Here is a 15,412-nt window from a genome sequence, read left to right as displayed (position 1 = left end):
GTAAATGCGTCGAAATGCGTCATTCTGGAAATGTGAATTTGTATGGAGAAATGCGTGATTTGGCCTCGCATTTGAGGTTTCTCGCCCAAATGACGCATTTGGGCTCAATGTAAATGTAATATAAGCTTGATAAACATTTGGTGTTATAAAAGTTTTATAAAGCTCTACTTGTAATTAGGAAAAATGCCGAAAAAACGTTATAAAATTGATTGATGGATAAATATAGAGAGGGAGTTATAGCTATGACAATAGGATGTAGAAAAATGATACCTCGAGTTGAAAACAAAAAGGATCTAAAACCAAAAAAACTATAAATACATTGTTAATCATAAAAAATGTATGATTCGAAAAATAATTTTGAAATATTGTAAATTTTTTTTTTGTTTTTTAAAGTTAAAGTTTTATTTACTTACAGTAACGAGCAAAAATATTGGCACAGTGAATTTTTCGCATAGGCAAAGTTTCTAATTTATTTCCGATAATTTTTTATAAAAACATAGTTCATACTACACCAAAACACATAAAAATCAAATGTGTAAACTTTGTGAAAAACTCGGGAAAATTCAATAAATTTGCATACTAATTTGCAACTTTATATACAGATTTTTTAGAAAATTTCCAAGTATGCAGTTTAATATAATAATCCATTCAATTTTATTTTATCAAAGTGCAAAAATTATCGGGAATAAATTAAAAACTTTGCATATATGTATTGCGAAAATTCACTGTGCCAAAACTTTTGTTCGACACTGTACATATAAAAAAATACATACAGTAACTTCTCCTGTTACAATAGTAAAAACTATGTAATTTACTTTGTAGTGTAATCTTGCGGTTCTTTAAATAAAAAATAGATGTCAGAAATTAATTTTTCGTATAAATAAACTCCCAAGAACAGGTTTGTATTAAAAAAAAAACATCCGTAACACTTAATTAAATATTAATCTGCATATTTTATCAATTCGTCTGAATATTTTTTTTTTAGGTATGTTACCGCGTAACTTTGGACTACGTTACCCATTTTCTATAATTCTTTTTTAAAACAAAGGTGGTTCCTCAGAGGTAGTCTTCTAGTAATTGAGTGTAGATCCGATAATTGGGCCATGAAGAAAATAATGGTACACTTAAATTTGTATATGAGAATTGAAGTCGGTTTTGTTTTTTGTTTAAAATTTACTCCAGTGTCCACAGCTTCTATAAAAGAGTCGTAGGCCATATTTTTTGTTAGTTCAATAGTGGAACATTTGTACGAACTGCTTCGGCTAATACTTCGGCTTTTGTTCTCTTTTTATCTCGAGGTTAAGTGCATTGTTCGATGGGGTGATATCATTGCCAAACATGATAGTACTTTGTTTGCCATCAATAAACACTAACTTGACGGAGTTACAATATTCCACACTGATGCGAGCTTCAAAAGCTTTGAATAATATTTGCGAGTATGGCTTTTAGTTTTTACCGCGTAGGTAGGTGGCAGGCCTGTAGGAAATATTTCTTAATCAATAATGTTTCAAATACTTTTCGTTTGACACCTATATTATATATACTATACTTTATCTTATTAACTTAATTGAATTAAATTTTCGAAATTAGTGGCGACCCGACTCAAAAATATTTTCAGTAGTAACCTTTCTTAAATTTTTTAAATTTGATACCCATATTGCAATATTTAATTTATCTTACCAATTTAATTTAATTAAATTTTGAAACAGGTGGCAGCCCCCCTAAAAATATTTTCTATATAGTTTATCTCATTAATTTACTTATACTGAAATTTTTAAACAGGTGGCAACTCTCTATTTTTTTCTGGTTTTAACCATCCGGATATTATAAAAAATAAACCAAAAAATAAATAAAAGTATTCAAATCGGTCAAGCCGTTTTCGGGTCATAGCGAGACTAACGGACAGCAATTCACTTTGATATAACTATAAGATATCTTCTTTTAAAAATGCGCAGGCTCGAAATTGACTTTAGTGCTATGGTCTGGAGGAAATATTTTCCTAGAATTTTATGAAGAATCCGAATACGCTAGGAACGATGTCGAAAAAAATCGATCCATACAAATTGACCCGCCCTAATATGTATGTATGTATGTACATACATGTGTATGTAAAGTTGCATAACAAGCCAATTAATTCAATTATTATTTTTTTTTGTTTTGTTAACTCCGTTAAATTAACTGATTTTATGAATTAATACATTTATTTATACTTCTTTATGGAATCGGCATCGGAAAAGCCCCATAGGCCGATTAATCGGCATCGTTACCTGAAAAAAAGTGTGAATATTAGTAATCATATGGGTGATTCACAAAATGTCACACTACCCAGCAGCTGGGTCGGTGACAATTGTGGCTTTCGTACTATGTAGTTACATTACTAGTTCCAATAGCATATTTATTATGTTCCAGGTAGTAAGAAATCGAGTTATTGGTTACATATTGCACCGTCTAAAGATTACACAGGCCAACAAGGTTTTCTAACCAAGAATCGGACTATACTTTTCCGAAGGTCTTTGACGTGCTGAATTCGAATCTGACCCTAGAATAGCCCAATCACGTCAGGTTTTCGAGATATTCTAACCTAAAAGTACAAAAATCACGGTTTTGGGCACATTTGAGCTCCTGTGACACGATGAAAAAATTTTTTTTTTTCAGAAAGATCATCTCGTTATCTAAAAGAACTACTCCTCCCTTCAAAAATTCATTTTAAAGCTTTAAAAAATTTTTATTTGTCACCGAGAAGTCGTTTGTTCAATTTATAAAGTTTTATCCAATACTCCTCATTTTCAGAATATCAACGAATTTACTAAACTCAGTAAATTCAACAGACGACTTCTCGGTAACAAATAAAGATTTTTTAAAGCTTTAAAAAATGTTTATTTGTCACCGAGAAGTCGTTTGTTCAATTTATAAAGTTTTATCCAATACTCCTCATTTTCAGAATATCAACGAATTTACTAAACTCAGTAAATTCAACAGACGACTTCTCGGTAACAAATAAAGATTTTTTAAAGCTTTAAAATGAATTTTGTAGAAGAGGAGTATGTAGTACTTTTAGATCACGAGATGATCTTTCTGGAAAAAAAATTTTTTCATCGTGTTACAGGAGTTCAAATGTGCCCAAAAACCGTGATTTTTGTACTTTTAGGTTAGAATATCTCGAAAACCTGACGTGATTGGGCTATTCTGGGGTCAGATTCGAATTCAGCACGTTAAAGACCTTCGGAAAAGTATAGTCCGATTATTGGTTAGAAAATTTAATTCGTTTTAATAGTGCTCCCTTATTATAGAAAGGAATTTCTTATTTGTCATTTAAATACAAATAATAAATTTTGAATTTATCCATGTTCTGTTTCTCTCGTGTGACCATTACGCAAATATCGGACTGAAAAGTACCAAAATAAAGCGATACATAGATACTCCTTTTCTACATAACTACTACTTTTTAAATTTTTTTGGTTTCTTTTCAAATATGTTTATATATACATATATATGGGGCAATTCACGTCAAATGTCCCAAACGCGCTGAGCGGTGCAAAACATCATTCTTTTCGACTAGCTGGAAGCAAACAGAAAATAGGAAAAATAACTCGAAAACTATGATTTCTATAGATTTTTGTACCGGCTATACGATGGCACTATGCGATTTCCAAAATTTTCCCATTATCATGGTGAAAATTCTGAACGAAATTTGTATTGTAATTTTTCTCAATTATGGTCATTTTTAATATTGTTTTTACTTATCTCAATCGAAAGATCAAGGCTTTTAACATAGAAATTATTAATAAAAAAGGTATTTTTTTTACTTTTCCGAGTTTTAAAGCCTTTTAGAGCGCTCTAATCTGTTAACCGTGCGGTCATAATAATATTGTTATAGCTTTGCAACTACTTGATGTTTAAATCTGAAACTTTCGCAAAAACTTCCTTAGATAGTCATCTACAATACTATTTTAAAACAAAAAAATTTTGTTCAGACTTTATAACACAACTTTTGCATTTAAAAACAAACACCCTCTAAATTCTCATAAAAAAGTTATCTTAATATATAAAAATCCTGTGTCACAGTGTTCATTTACGCTAACCTCCGAAACCGATTAACTGGTTTTAATGAAATTTTGTGTTGTATTGTTGGTTCCAACTTAAAAGATAGGATAGTTTTGAACACGAGAAAAAATTTTTTTTTCATCGAAATTTTTTCTAGGCTTCTCGCAAGCTATTTGAAAAGGAGGTGCAGCGCCTTTCAAACGGACTGAATCTATTACGTATCATAGTATGCATATACACTAGGGTGCCCGTCGAAAATGCCTTTTTTGGAGATTTCAAGACCCTACCCCCTAATTTTATTCGTTTTTATGAGAAATATTATTGCCTATTTTTATAGATTTTTTAAAAGTCATTTAGATTTAGGTCAGAAAATAGACTTTTGTAGATTTATGAGTTTTTGAATGACTATTTTTAATTCGATTTCAAAGATCGATCGGTATATAATAATCTATTGTCGGAATAGTCTTGTTGGGATTTTTTTGGGGTAAATTAAAAAAATACTCGTATTTCTCTTAATTTTTTTAAATTTTGACCATCGATAATTTCTACAATTTCAAAATATGGAGTACTATCTAAAATTAAATCTACTTTCAACTAAATTGATACCTCATTTATTGCAATCGATTATTCAAAAATATTCAAGACGGTACTAAAGGAGGCTAAGCACAATGTGTATACCAAAGTTGGTCGAGATCGGTCAAGTAGTTTTTGAGATATGCATATATCATATAAGTGGGCGGTGCCACCCCCATTTTCCTAAAATTTCTGAAAAACCACTTTTTTGCTAAAGAGCGATTGTATATATCAATTTTGAATAAATATTGATGAAATCTGAAATTCCGACACATACACACATATAAATTCAAGGCCGTATTTAAAAAAATTCGCCTAAACTCGACAAATTTTTAAGCGATTGCAATAAGTGAGGTATCTGTTTAGTTGAAAATAGATTTAATTTTAGATAGTATTCCATAATTTGAAATTGTAGAAATTATCGATGGTCAAAATTTAAAAAATTAAGAGAAATATGGGTCTTTTTTTGATTTACCCGATAAAAAATCCCAAAAAGACTATTCCGACAATAGATTATTATATACCGTTTTAAAGGCCTATATATCCTCTTCTCAGATCATATTCGATCTTTGAAATCGATAATCGATCATAAATAGTCATTCAAAAACTCATAAATCTACAAAATCCTATTTTCTGACCTAAATCGTCAGGTCGCGATCTCTAAATGACCTTTAAAACATCTATAAAAATAGGCAATAATATTTCTTATAAAAACGAATAAAATTAGTCGGTAGGGTTTTGAAATTTCCACAAAAAGCATTTTGGATGGGCTCAAAAGTCTGTAACCGGATTTTTCTGCTGAAAACTACGAAGACACATCCAAAACAGAAATATAATATTATTTTTATAATATTATTTCATTATTTTGTGTACTAACACTGTTCAACAAATTTTTTTTTCTTGTTAAATTGAAAAATATGTAGATATTTAGGGAAAAATAATAAACACAGATCATCCACTATTTCCAATAGGTCACTTCGTGTTCTAAACACTGAAAAACTAATTCATTGTACATTGATAATTGTAATTATGGTAACGGGCCATAAAGATTACTTAAAATAGAAACAATAACAAAACGGTACAAGGCGCGATAAAAATTTTATTCGTCTATATAATCATCAGATTCAGGTTGTGTATATTCAAAATTCTCTCCTAAAAGCATGTCTTTTACTTTTGGATCAAATGATTTTTTTTTACTGTTTGTAAAGGTCTTAAACTCGTAATATGAGGACCAGAAGAATAAAGTAGACGATGAAATGCACCTTCAAGGTTAGCTTTCCTTGAAGTTTTTCGGCTAAAACGTTCACGATACGCTTTGAAATCTTTATTTCGCGATTCGAAAAAAACATGCGGCAGTTCAGAGAAGTTTCTTCAGATGGGGGATTAATAGTGTCGAGAACTTGTTTGGTTTCACTGCGCTTTCCACTAGCTCGCAGGCTCGTTTGTGCTGCGAACGTTAATTGTTCGTGGGAATAATCTTGACGAAGCTAGGCAGTTTTCCTACGTTTTGACTGGTCACTAAATTCTCCAAAGTCTTTAGTGAGCCTTCCTCCTTTAGGTATCTGATACACCACGAATTGACAAGTTTTTTCTAACCACGCTTTTTCCGATTCATAAAATCTATTTTTGTGTCTACCGCATCTGATCCATTTTAAGGTAATGTAGCTCTTGAAATTGCGCAAGTACATATATTTGCAACTTCTTTCTTTTCGAAGCTGGGCAGCTGGTTTCGCTTAAAATATATTGTTCCACATCTCTGAACTTGCATTGTAGTAATTTAGACGGGCTTTTAAAAAATATTTCACACAAATCCCGATTTTTAATGGATAAAAGGGTTCCGTCTGGAATAAAAGTTAACAGTATTGAAATAAAGAATAAATACATACGGTATATACCATTCTCTTCCATTTAGTTTTAATTTTTCTTAAAACACTCCCACTTGGAATATATTTTTGATAAAATAATGACATGACATAAATGTGCCTGACAAAAATTAATAAGTTAACGTTAAAACATATTTTTCTCAAAAATGCGCAACGTTCTTGTGCAAATCTTCTAAGTTTACTTATATATAAAGACTTGCGGTTATAACAAAAAAAGATTCGGAAAAAGAACCTTGCGCATTTTGGAAAAAATACGAATTTAAAAATTCACTATGAAAAAAAAATTGTTTATTAAAATTTTGTCCTTATATATCAGAAACCATTGAAATTATGTAATGATGTAAAGTTGTAAAACAATCAGCACACATTGCTTATTCAACGACATAGTTCCTTCTAAACTAATAGTAACCTTAAACATAAAAAGACAGCCTTTAATAACACATATGAACTCGCTTTCGATATCGGAAAAAAAATTTTCTGACTGAAAAGTTAAGTTTGATCTGTTGTACGCGGCAACTGGTAGTAGTTCGGAACCCAATGTTTATACACGAGATTTGCTACTTTGTTATGACTCTGCTGGTATATATTTTATATCTTAAATACCAACTTTCGAAAAATGAGTTTTGAGCATCGCCCTCTATGAAGAAGCCCCAGTGTGCGGCAATGGAAATATGCCTTCTGACAACCACCAAAATGTAATATTAGAAGATAAATGCGTCACTGTAAATCATGAACGTAAACTGTTGGTGAAAATGTTGAACCAAAATGTTTCAATACAAAAAAATAATTTTGGCGGGACGAAGTTCCTGTAAGTAAACCTGTAGTTTTTTTTTGTACTGAATATTAAGAAGTGGTGTTATACTTAAATTCTTTGCAATTGTTTGTAGTTTATTGTGTGAAATTTCAAATCGATCGATACACAAACGACTGAGATATAGCGAGTTTAAATTTGTTAAAATTATCATCAAGAATCAGTTCAGCCTAATAATAAAATTTCAAACAAAGTGAAAATTTGTACGACCGAGCACAGGATGGTGTTGTCTAGAAATTTTTATAGAGAATGAGTTCAGCCCAATAAAAAATTTCCAAATAACGCCACCCTGTAAATAGCAAAGACAAATTTGAACAAATGTACCAGTCGCGTTATTTGGCTTGATTCAAACCGAACATTTGAAAGCACACTTACATGTTATGCCTGTAGCTGAGTGCGCAAAGATGCTTGCTACAATTAGTTGCGGCCAAGAGTGTCCAGGTTCAAATCTCATTAGGCAGAACATATAATTTAAAATTTTTATTTTCGGTTTTTTAATTATGAAAAGTATCTGTGAAGTTCACAACGAAAAAAGTGGCTTATTAAAGGAACAAGTTACGCAGCGGGAGTCAATTGTCACCTCCTCACTGAGCCAAAAGCACAATGGTTTTTGCAACCAAGTTATGATTTGATTTTTTCTTTGTCAGCAAGCCCACTGTAAGAAATGTGATTCAAGTTGAACATTTGAGAACAAATTCGTATGTAAGGCAGTGGCTGAACGAACAGAGGCTCTTGCTGTTATTTGTTGGCTTCCAGCAGTACGAATGTCGTCAGCGCTACATAATTTTTATTTTTTTTTTCTATTTTTGGTTTTTCTTAATTACGAAAAAGCCTCTGTGAAGTGCTGAACCAAAACAAACGACGAAGAAATTTGATTAAACTTGAACATTTGAAGACACATTTATAAAGCGGCTGTAGCTGAGTGTGTAGAGATGCTTGCTGTTATTTCTAATCTATGCTAATCCCGTTTTTTTGTTTTGTATCTCCAAATTATGGAAAAGCATCTGTGAAGTGCAGAACATAAACGTATTCAAACGAAAAATCGCCAACCAAACGTTTGGTTAATGTGAACAAAATTGTGGTTAATATTACCAAATCATTGTTGAAAATATCAATCAAGGCATTGTTAATATTAACCAAAAGTCACGTTGATTCCTTTTCAAGCTTGAATTTGGTAATGCGACATTAGAAAGCATGGGTGGTAGATTTGCGAGGTACCGGTATTCGACTCCCGAAAACTGGTAAATTCACTAGTTCTGTACTAGTACTTTCCGCTGCAGGGTATTCATATATTTAGTCATTGTTGGGACAGTTTCCTAACGGAAGGAAAGCGACCTGATCTTCTTAGAATTTTGAACGAAAACTACGCCAGCTGGATGTGAATTAAAGTTGTATATTGCATAGTTTCAACGCATTTATGTGTGCTAAAATTCCTATTATGGATAAAAACTTATACTTAATCAATTTACGAAATATGATATCATTAAATTATACATACTTTAAGGCAGCCCTGGGCAGCGTGCGCACGGCGGGCTACTTTGCGTTGTATTCGCGTTTACATACACGCTCTACTTGATAAAGCAGCGAAAGTTTCATTCAACCCCGAACTGGTGAACCGAATTTGTAGTTCCGCACTAGATCTTTATCGCTAAAAACTAACCAGTCCTATAGTAACTAGATCGCCACCAGTTCAAAAGCAGCAAGATTTGGTACTTTTAAAAAACAATTTTATTTTTAGCAATCTATATCTAAAATGACGAATTTGGAACTGGCTCGAAACTATAGAAAAAGGGATGCAGAACGAATTAGATTTGAATTCGAATTTTGAACTAGTTCGGAACTACCAAAAAAGGGATGCAGCGGGGGCTTGTTTACTTTACATAGATTTCTGCTTGGCGGGTTTTTATTTCAAATACGCTTTCAGTCTGCACTTATACTTTGCAGATATATATGCAGATATTTTTTCATAGTTTGGTAACACAAAACTAAAATTTGTGGTAACAGTTTAACATTTTGGGACCTGCTGGAATCTGACCAAAAACAGCAAGCACCTTGCAAATTCAGCTACAGCCAAAGGTATGTAAACGTGTTTTCAGATGCCCAATTTGATTTACATTCATTCAAACAAATCTGATTTCAGATTGAAAACACATTTCTTTGCAAATAATTAAAAATCGCGACCATGGTAAAACTAAAAAGACTGTTTGAAAACATCTTGTTACTTTTACTGGTTCGGAACTATAGAAAATGGGGTGCAAAGCGAACTAGATCCCATCTGTCGAATTTAGAACTAGTTCTAAACTATAGAGAAGGTAATGCAACGGACAATTTCCAATTCCTATGACTTCGCCGTGTTAAATTCGCCAGTTGTTTGCATGAAAAAGAGATTTATCGCGAACTAGTAGTGAATCTAAATTGACTAGAAGCGCACCAGTTCAGAACTAGAGATTTTCCCCACAGAGGCTGCACGACTTGTTCGCACGCACAAAGTGACATCAATTGCACGCACACTACAAAAATGCTCTGCTGAGGCTGCCCACCTCTGCTTTAAGGTAAGAAAACCAGGACGTATGACGCAGTCTTGATTAATTGCTTATGAGCTACTTGTATGCACGAACTAAGTAAAGTATGAATTGGCGAATCAAATTGGCGCAATTATAGAACTCGTCTTAAGACCCGTGACAGATGTCATTTTATTTTATTGAAAATAAAATAAATATTATTCTAGAAAAATAATTAATTTTAGAGAGTGGCGGCAACAATCCACCCCGTAGTATGGCAAGAAGTTTTCTCTCGCCCTACTCCACACTTCGATACACATCTAAAACCGCAATCCTTGAAACCGGTCGGTTTTGTATACAACTAATAGTCTGGATTTTTGCACTACGTACCTGCCCGACCTTTGGTAACCTCGTTTCCAGAACCTTGCCTCGTGGCCAGACATTGAGAGGGCATGAAGGGTCAACCACAACAACTTAATCCCCGATACACAATGGCCCCACCTTCTCATGCCACTTTGTCCTGCATGTTAATGTCCATCAACCAGCGTCTCAAAAACATATCTGCACACCGTTGGGATTCGACCCAACTACTTTTTTGCACACCTGCGCTGTCGTCCAAGAGCGCATATGGTTTCATGCCGCTTGAGCTCCCCAGCAAAAAGTGTTTTGGTGTGATCGCTTCAGCGTTGCTGTTATCGAGAGGAACGTACGTTAAGGGCCGCGAATTTTTAATATTTTCAATTTCAGCCATCATACTTCTCAAACGCTCTGCGTTTGGCGAGCGAGTAGGTGTTATTTTATAGATGACAGTTTTTATGGAGCGCACTAAACGTTGCCAAGCGCCTCCCATATTTAGCGCAAGAGGCGGATTTAGGGTTAGGACGATACTACTCACCAGTGGTCGGTCTTCTATCACATTGTGGTAGATCTGCCACTTTTTTGAGCATCTACCACACAAGGTCTGAAGTCTACCACATATTCGCGTTTTTGAAAAGTTTTTTTGCTCGACATAATTTTCTTAATTTTAAGAGCAACAATTGTCCAACACTAAATACTAACAACAGGCAGAACGGGGGGATAAAATAAACCGAAAAATAGTAAATTTTCTCAATATTCAATTTTTCGACAGGAAACATGGTTTTATTGTGTTAAATTGCAAATTATTAGAAAATTTCAGTGTATCTAAAGTTTCTAAAGCGTTGTTTACCTTTACTTGAGAATTGTCAAAATCGGAAAATCCCAAGTAGCGGTTTCTGGAACGGGCCACATTTGTCCGCTACATCGTGATGTGATAAAAAGAAAAGCTGGCAGCACTCCGCAAGGTTGTAGAAATATTTCATAATATGTTCGAAAAATATATGGAAGGAACTGCTTTACACTGTTAAGGAAACAAATTTCAAAAACTCAACGGAATTTTTAGCAACTTCAATCTTGCACTTTATTATACTAAAATAATTTTTTCTTAGATTCTAATTAAAATGTTTGCAATTTAGGTGAAACCTTGCAGAATATTTTTAATTTTTTTACAAAGTTTGATCCAAAACCTGAGATCTACCACATTTTTTTCCAGATTCTACCACAAACATTTTTTTTTCAAGTCCGATCACTGCTACTCACACAAATACGACACTACCGATACTTTTTGTTCCTTTCCGAGTATCTTTGGCATCGATGCTTTAAACGAAATACTCGAGTAAAAATATCGATACATTACCTCGATACCCCAACATTTGCAGTAGTGGTTACTTTTGTTAGTTTATATGTATTTTTGCTATCTGTAATGCGGAAGTCTATAATATACAGTTGTCTACAAAATAATAGGAGTGCGATATTTTGATCGTTTTGGCTATTTTTCTTTTGTTTATTTAATGTTTATTATTTTTTTATAAGTCAAGCTGGTTATACAACAAACACCATATAAATTCAGATTTCAAACGTTGTACAAAAATTATAAAAATTTTGCAAATTTTCACCCAAATCTCAAACTTTTTAATCAGAATCTTTAGACAAAATTGTGGTATGCAGTTTTGTAGCCCACTTAATTTTAGTATAATACAGTGGAAGTTTCAAGTTGCTAAAAAATCTCGTTGATTTTTGAGAATTGTTTTGGTTGAAGGTGTTTCACGTTTTTTCCATGCAAAGTATGTCCGACAATTTTCTTTTATATGAAGGACATTGCCAGCAAAAAAAAAAATTGCCAAAAATCAGCGGCATTTTTTAGCAGCTTGAAACTTCCACTTCATACTAGAGTTAATTGGGCTACAAAACTGTATAGGAAGTGAAAGTACGAACAAGCTCGGTTCGATTCACTTCAGCTACGGTTTGGCGCAATAGCCAATAAAGTTAGTCCCGTTATTTTAATAAATTAATAAATTAATCCCAACGGCTTTTTACCCTCCATTCCCGCCCAACCGACACGAGAGGCGCAGTCCGCATGACGTACGGAACCTTTTTTTNCTATATATTTTTTTAAGTCGGTTTTTTTTGCTAAAAATTACTTGTTACACATACATACATATGTATTAGGGCGGGTAAATTTTTTTTCGTCATCGTTCCTAGCAGATTCGGATTTTACATAAAATTCTAAGAAAAAAAGTCCTTTAGACCATAGCCCTAAAACCAATTTCGAGCCTGCGCAATTTTGAAAGAAAATATCTTTAATTAATACTAAGTCAATAATCAGATTAATATTTACTAAAGTGTTACGAATGTTTTTTTTTTTTTAATAAAACTGGTGCTCCGGACGATGGGTGGCACCTCCCATAGTGAACATTTTTAATCAGCTCTAACTTCGGAAGTATAGTCACATGAACTCGAAATTTGAAATGCACAGATACCTATAGTAGGTGCTCATAGAAAGATATATGTATATAAATGAGTTTGTAAAAGGGGGCGTGGCACATCTCATAGGTGTGGAATCTTTTATCAGCTATAACAGCTGTTAGTGATCTCATTGAATTGCATTTTGAAGATTTGTTATAATTGATCAAAGTGAAATTCAAATAAATTATAGATGATATGAAGTTCACCGGGTCATCTTCTATTCTTTAATATATACTAAGTTAATATACGGAATATTTACTAAAGTGTTACGAACGTTATTTTTTTAATACAATAAGAAAAAAATAACTACAATTTAAAGGACAAGGGCTAGAGTCGTCGCATGTGTGTATTCTTTCATATACATATATATGTGCCATTCTTAGCGTTATATATTTTTCATCCACTCGCTTATTCCCTACCTAAAGTTTTAAATAAAAAATTTGACATCTTTACCCGCTGATACAGTACAGGTGGCAGTTTAAAATGGGTAACAGGGTAATATTACATTTACATTGGACCAAAATGCGTGATTTGAAATCAGTCATTTGAAGGTGTTTACACTGCTTGATCCGCATTTGCTTTGACTTCTCATCAAATGAAAAGGGAAGACAAAAACAAAATGTATGTAAACAAACACTACATTTATTATATTGTTAACGCTTTTTGGACACAAAAAGGCAATTATTCTTTGATTAAACTAAAAATGTGTAAAGCTCTTGTATAAATTAACAATTTTTACACACAAATTTCAAAGATTTATTTATTTCGTTGTGTTTGTTTTGTGTTTGAAAAATTCCAAATGTCAAAGACAAACCAAAGCTTTTGTGGAACTTTTGTTTCTGAGTGCGTTCAATAAAATAGTACGGCAATTGGAACGCATTTGTTTCGTGATTTTGTGTAAATGCGTCGAAATGCGTCATTCTGGAAATGTGAATTTGTATGGAGAAATGCGTGATTTGGCCTCGCATTTGAGGTTTCTCGCCCAAATGACGCATTTGGGCTCAATGTAAATGTAATATAAACTTCTCCTCTGGTTAAATTAATAAGCCTGCCCGGATAACACAAAATCCTAATATTACATTTACATTGGACCAAAATGCGTGATTTGAAATCAGTCATTTGAAGGTGTTTACACTGCTTGATCCGCATTTGCTTTGACTTCTCATCAAATGAAAAGGGAAGACAAAAACAAAATGTATGTAAACAAACACTACATTTATTATATTGTTAACGCTTTTTGGACACAAAAAGGCAATTATTCTTTGATTAAACTAAAAATGTGTAAAGCTCTTGTATAAATTAACAATTTTTACACACAAATTTCAAAGATTTATTTATTTCGTTGTGTTTGTTTTGTGTTTGAAAAATTCCAAATGTCAAAGACAAACCAAAGCTTTTGTGGAACTTTTGTTTCTGAGTGCGTTCAATAAAATAGTACGGCAATTGGAACGCATTTGTTTCGTGATTTTGTGTAAATGCGTCGAAATGCGTCATTCTGGAAATGTGAATTTGTATGGAGAAATGCGTGATTTGGCCTCGCATTTGAGGTTTCTCGCCCAAATGACGCATTTGGGCTCAATGTAAATGTAATATAAGCTTGATAAACATTTGGTGTTATAAAAGTTTTATAAAGCTCTACTTGTAATTAGGAAAAATGCCGAAAAAACGTTATAAAATTGATTGATGGATAAATATAGAGAGGGAGTTATAGCTATGACAATAGGATGTAGAAAAATGATACCTCGAGTTGAAAACAAAAAGGATCTAAAACCAAAAAAACTATAAATACATTGTTAATCATAAAAAATGTATGATTCGAAAAATAATTTTGAAATATTGTAAATTTTTTTTTTGTTTTTTAAAGTTAAAGTTTTATTTACTTACAGTAATGAGCAAAAGTATTGGCACAGTGAATTTTTCGCATAGGCAAAGTTTCTAATTTATTTCCGATAATTTTTTATAAAAACATAGTNGCAAAAATATTGGCACAGTGAATTTTTCGCATAGGCAAAGTTTCTAATTTATTTCCGATAATTTTTTATAAAAACATAGTTCATACTACACCAAAACACATAAAAATCAAATGTGTAAACTTTGTGAAAAACTCGGGAAAATTCAATAAATTTGCATACTAATTTGCAACTTTATATACAGATTTTTTAGAAAATTTCCAAGTATGCAGTTTAATATAATAATCCATTCAATTTTATTTTATCAAAGTGCAAAAATTATCGGGAATAAATTAAAAACTTTGCATATATGTATTGCGAAAATTCACTGTGCCAAAACTTTTGTTCGACACTGTACATATAAAAAAATACATACAGTAACTTCTCCTGTTACAATAGTAAAAACTATGTAATTTACTTTGTAGTGTAATCTTGCGGTTCTTTAAATAAAAAATAGATGTCAGAAATTAATTTTTCGTATAAATAAACTCCCAAGAACAGGTTTGTATTAAAAAAAAAACATCCGTAACACTTAATTAAATATTAATCTGCATATTTTATCAATTCGTCTGAATATTTTTTTTTTAGGTATGTTACCGCGTAACTTTGGACTACGTTACCCATTTTCTATAATTCTTTTTTAAAACAAAGGTGGTTCCTCNTCAATTCGTCTGAATATTTTTTTTTTAGGTATGTTACCGCGTAACTTTGGACTACGTTACCCATTTTCTATAATTCTTTTTTAAAACAAAGGTGGTTCCTCAGAGGTAGTCTTCTAGTAATTGAGTGTAGATCCGATAATTGGGCCATGAAGAAAATAATGGTACA

At 32.4% G+C, this 15,412-nt stretch overlaps 1 protein-coding gene and 1 long non-coding RNA gene across 10 annotated transcripts in view; one reads left to right on the top strand and one right to left on the bottom strand.

Moving 5' to 3' along the window:
• The window catches only part of LOC108371485 (uncharacterized), a 24,173-nt gene extending 14,772 nt beyond the window's left edge, over positions 1-9,401 (top strand). The window contains exon 3 of the long non-coding RNA XR_001848755.1: positions 9,388-9,401. This is a non-coding gene — a long non-coding RNA (uncharacterized LOC108371485). The remainder of the gene's footprint in view (positions 1-9,387) is intronic.
• The window catches only part of LOC108371389 (syntaxin-binding protein 5-like), a 552,451-nt gene that overhangs the window by 263,706 nt on the left and 273,333 nt on the right, over positions 1-15,412 (bottom strand). The window lies entirely within an intron of this gene.

This window comes from Rhagoletis zephyria, unplaced genomic scaffold (assembly GCF_001687245.7).
Source record: "Rhagoletis zephyria isolate East Lansing unplaced genomic scaffold, Rhagoletis_zephyria_1.1 Rzeph_scaffold_00068, whole genome shotgun sequence".
Lineage (NCBI taxonomy): Eukaryota > Metazoa > Arthropoda > Insecta > Diptera > Tephritidae > Rhagoletis > Rhagoletis zephyria.
The sequence above is the reverse complement of the archived record's forward strand: the minus strand, read 5'-3'. Positions and strand labels throughout refer to the sequence as shown.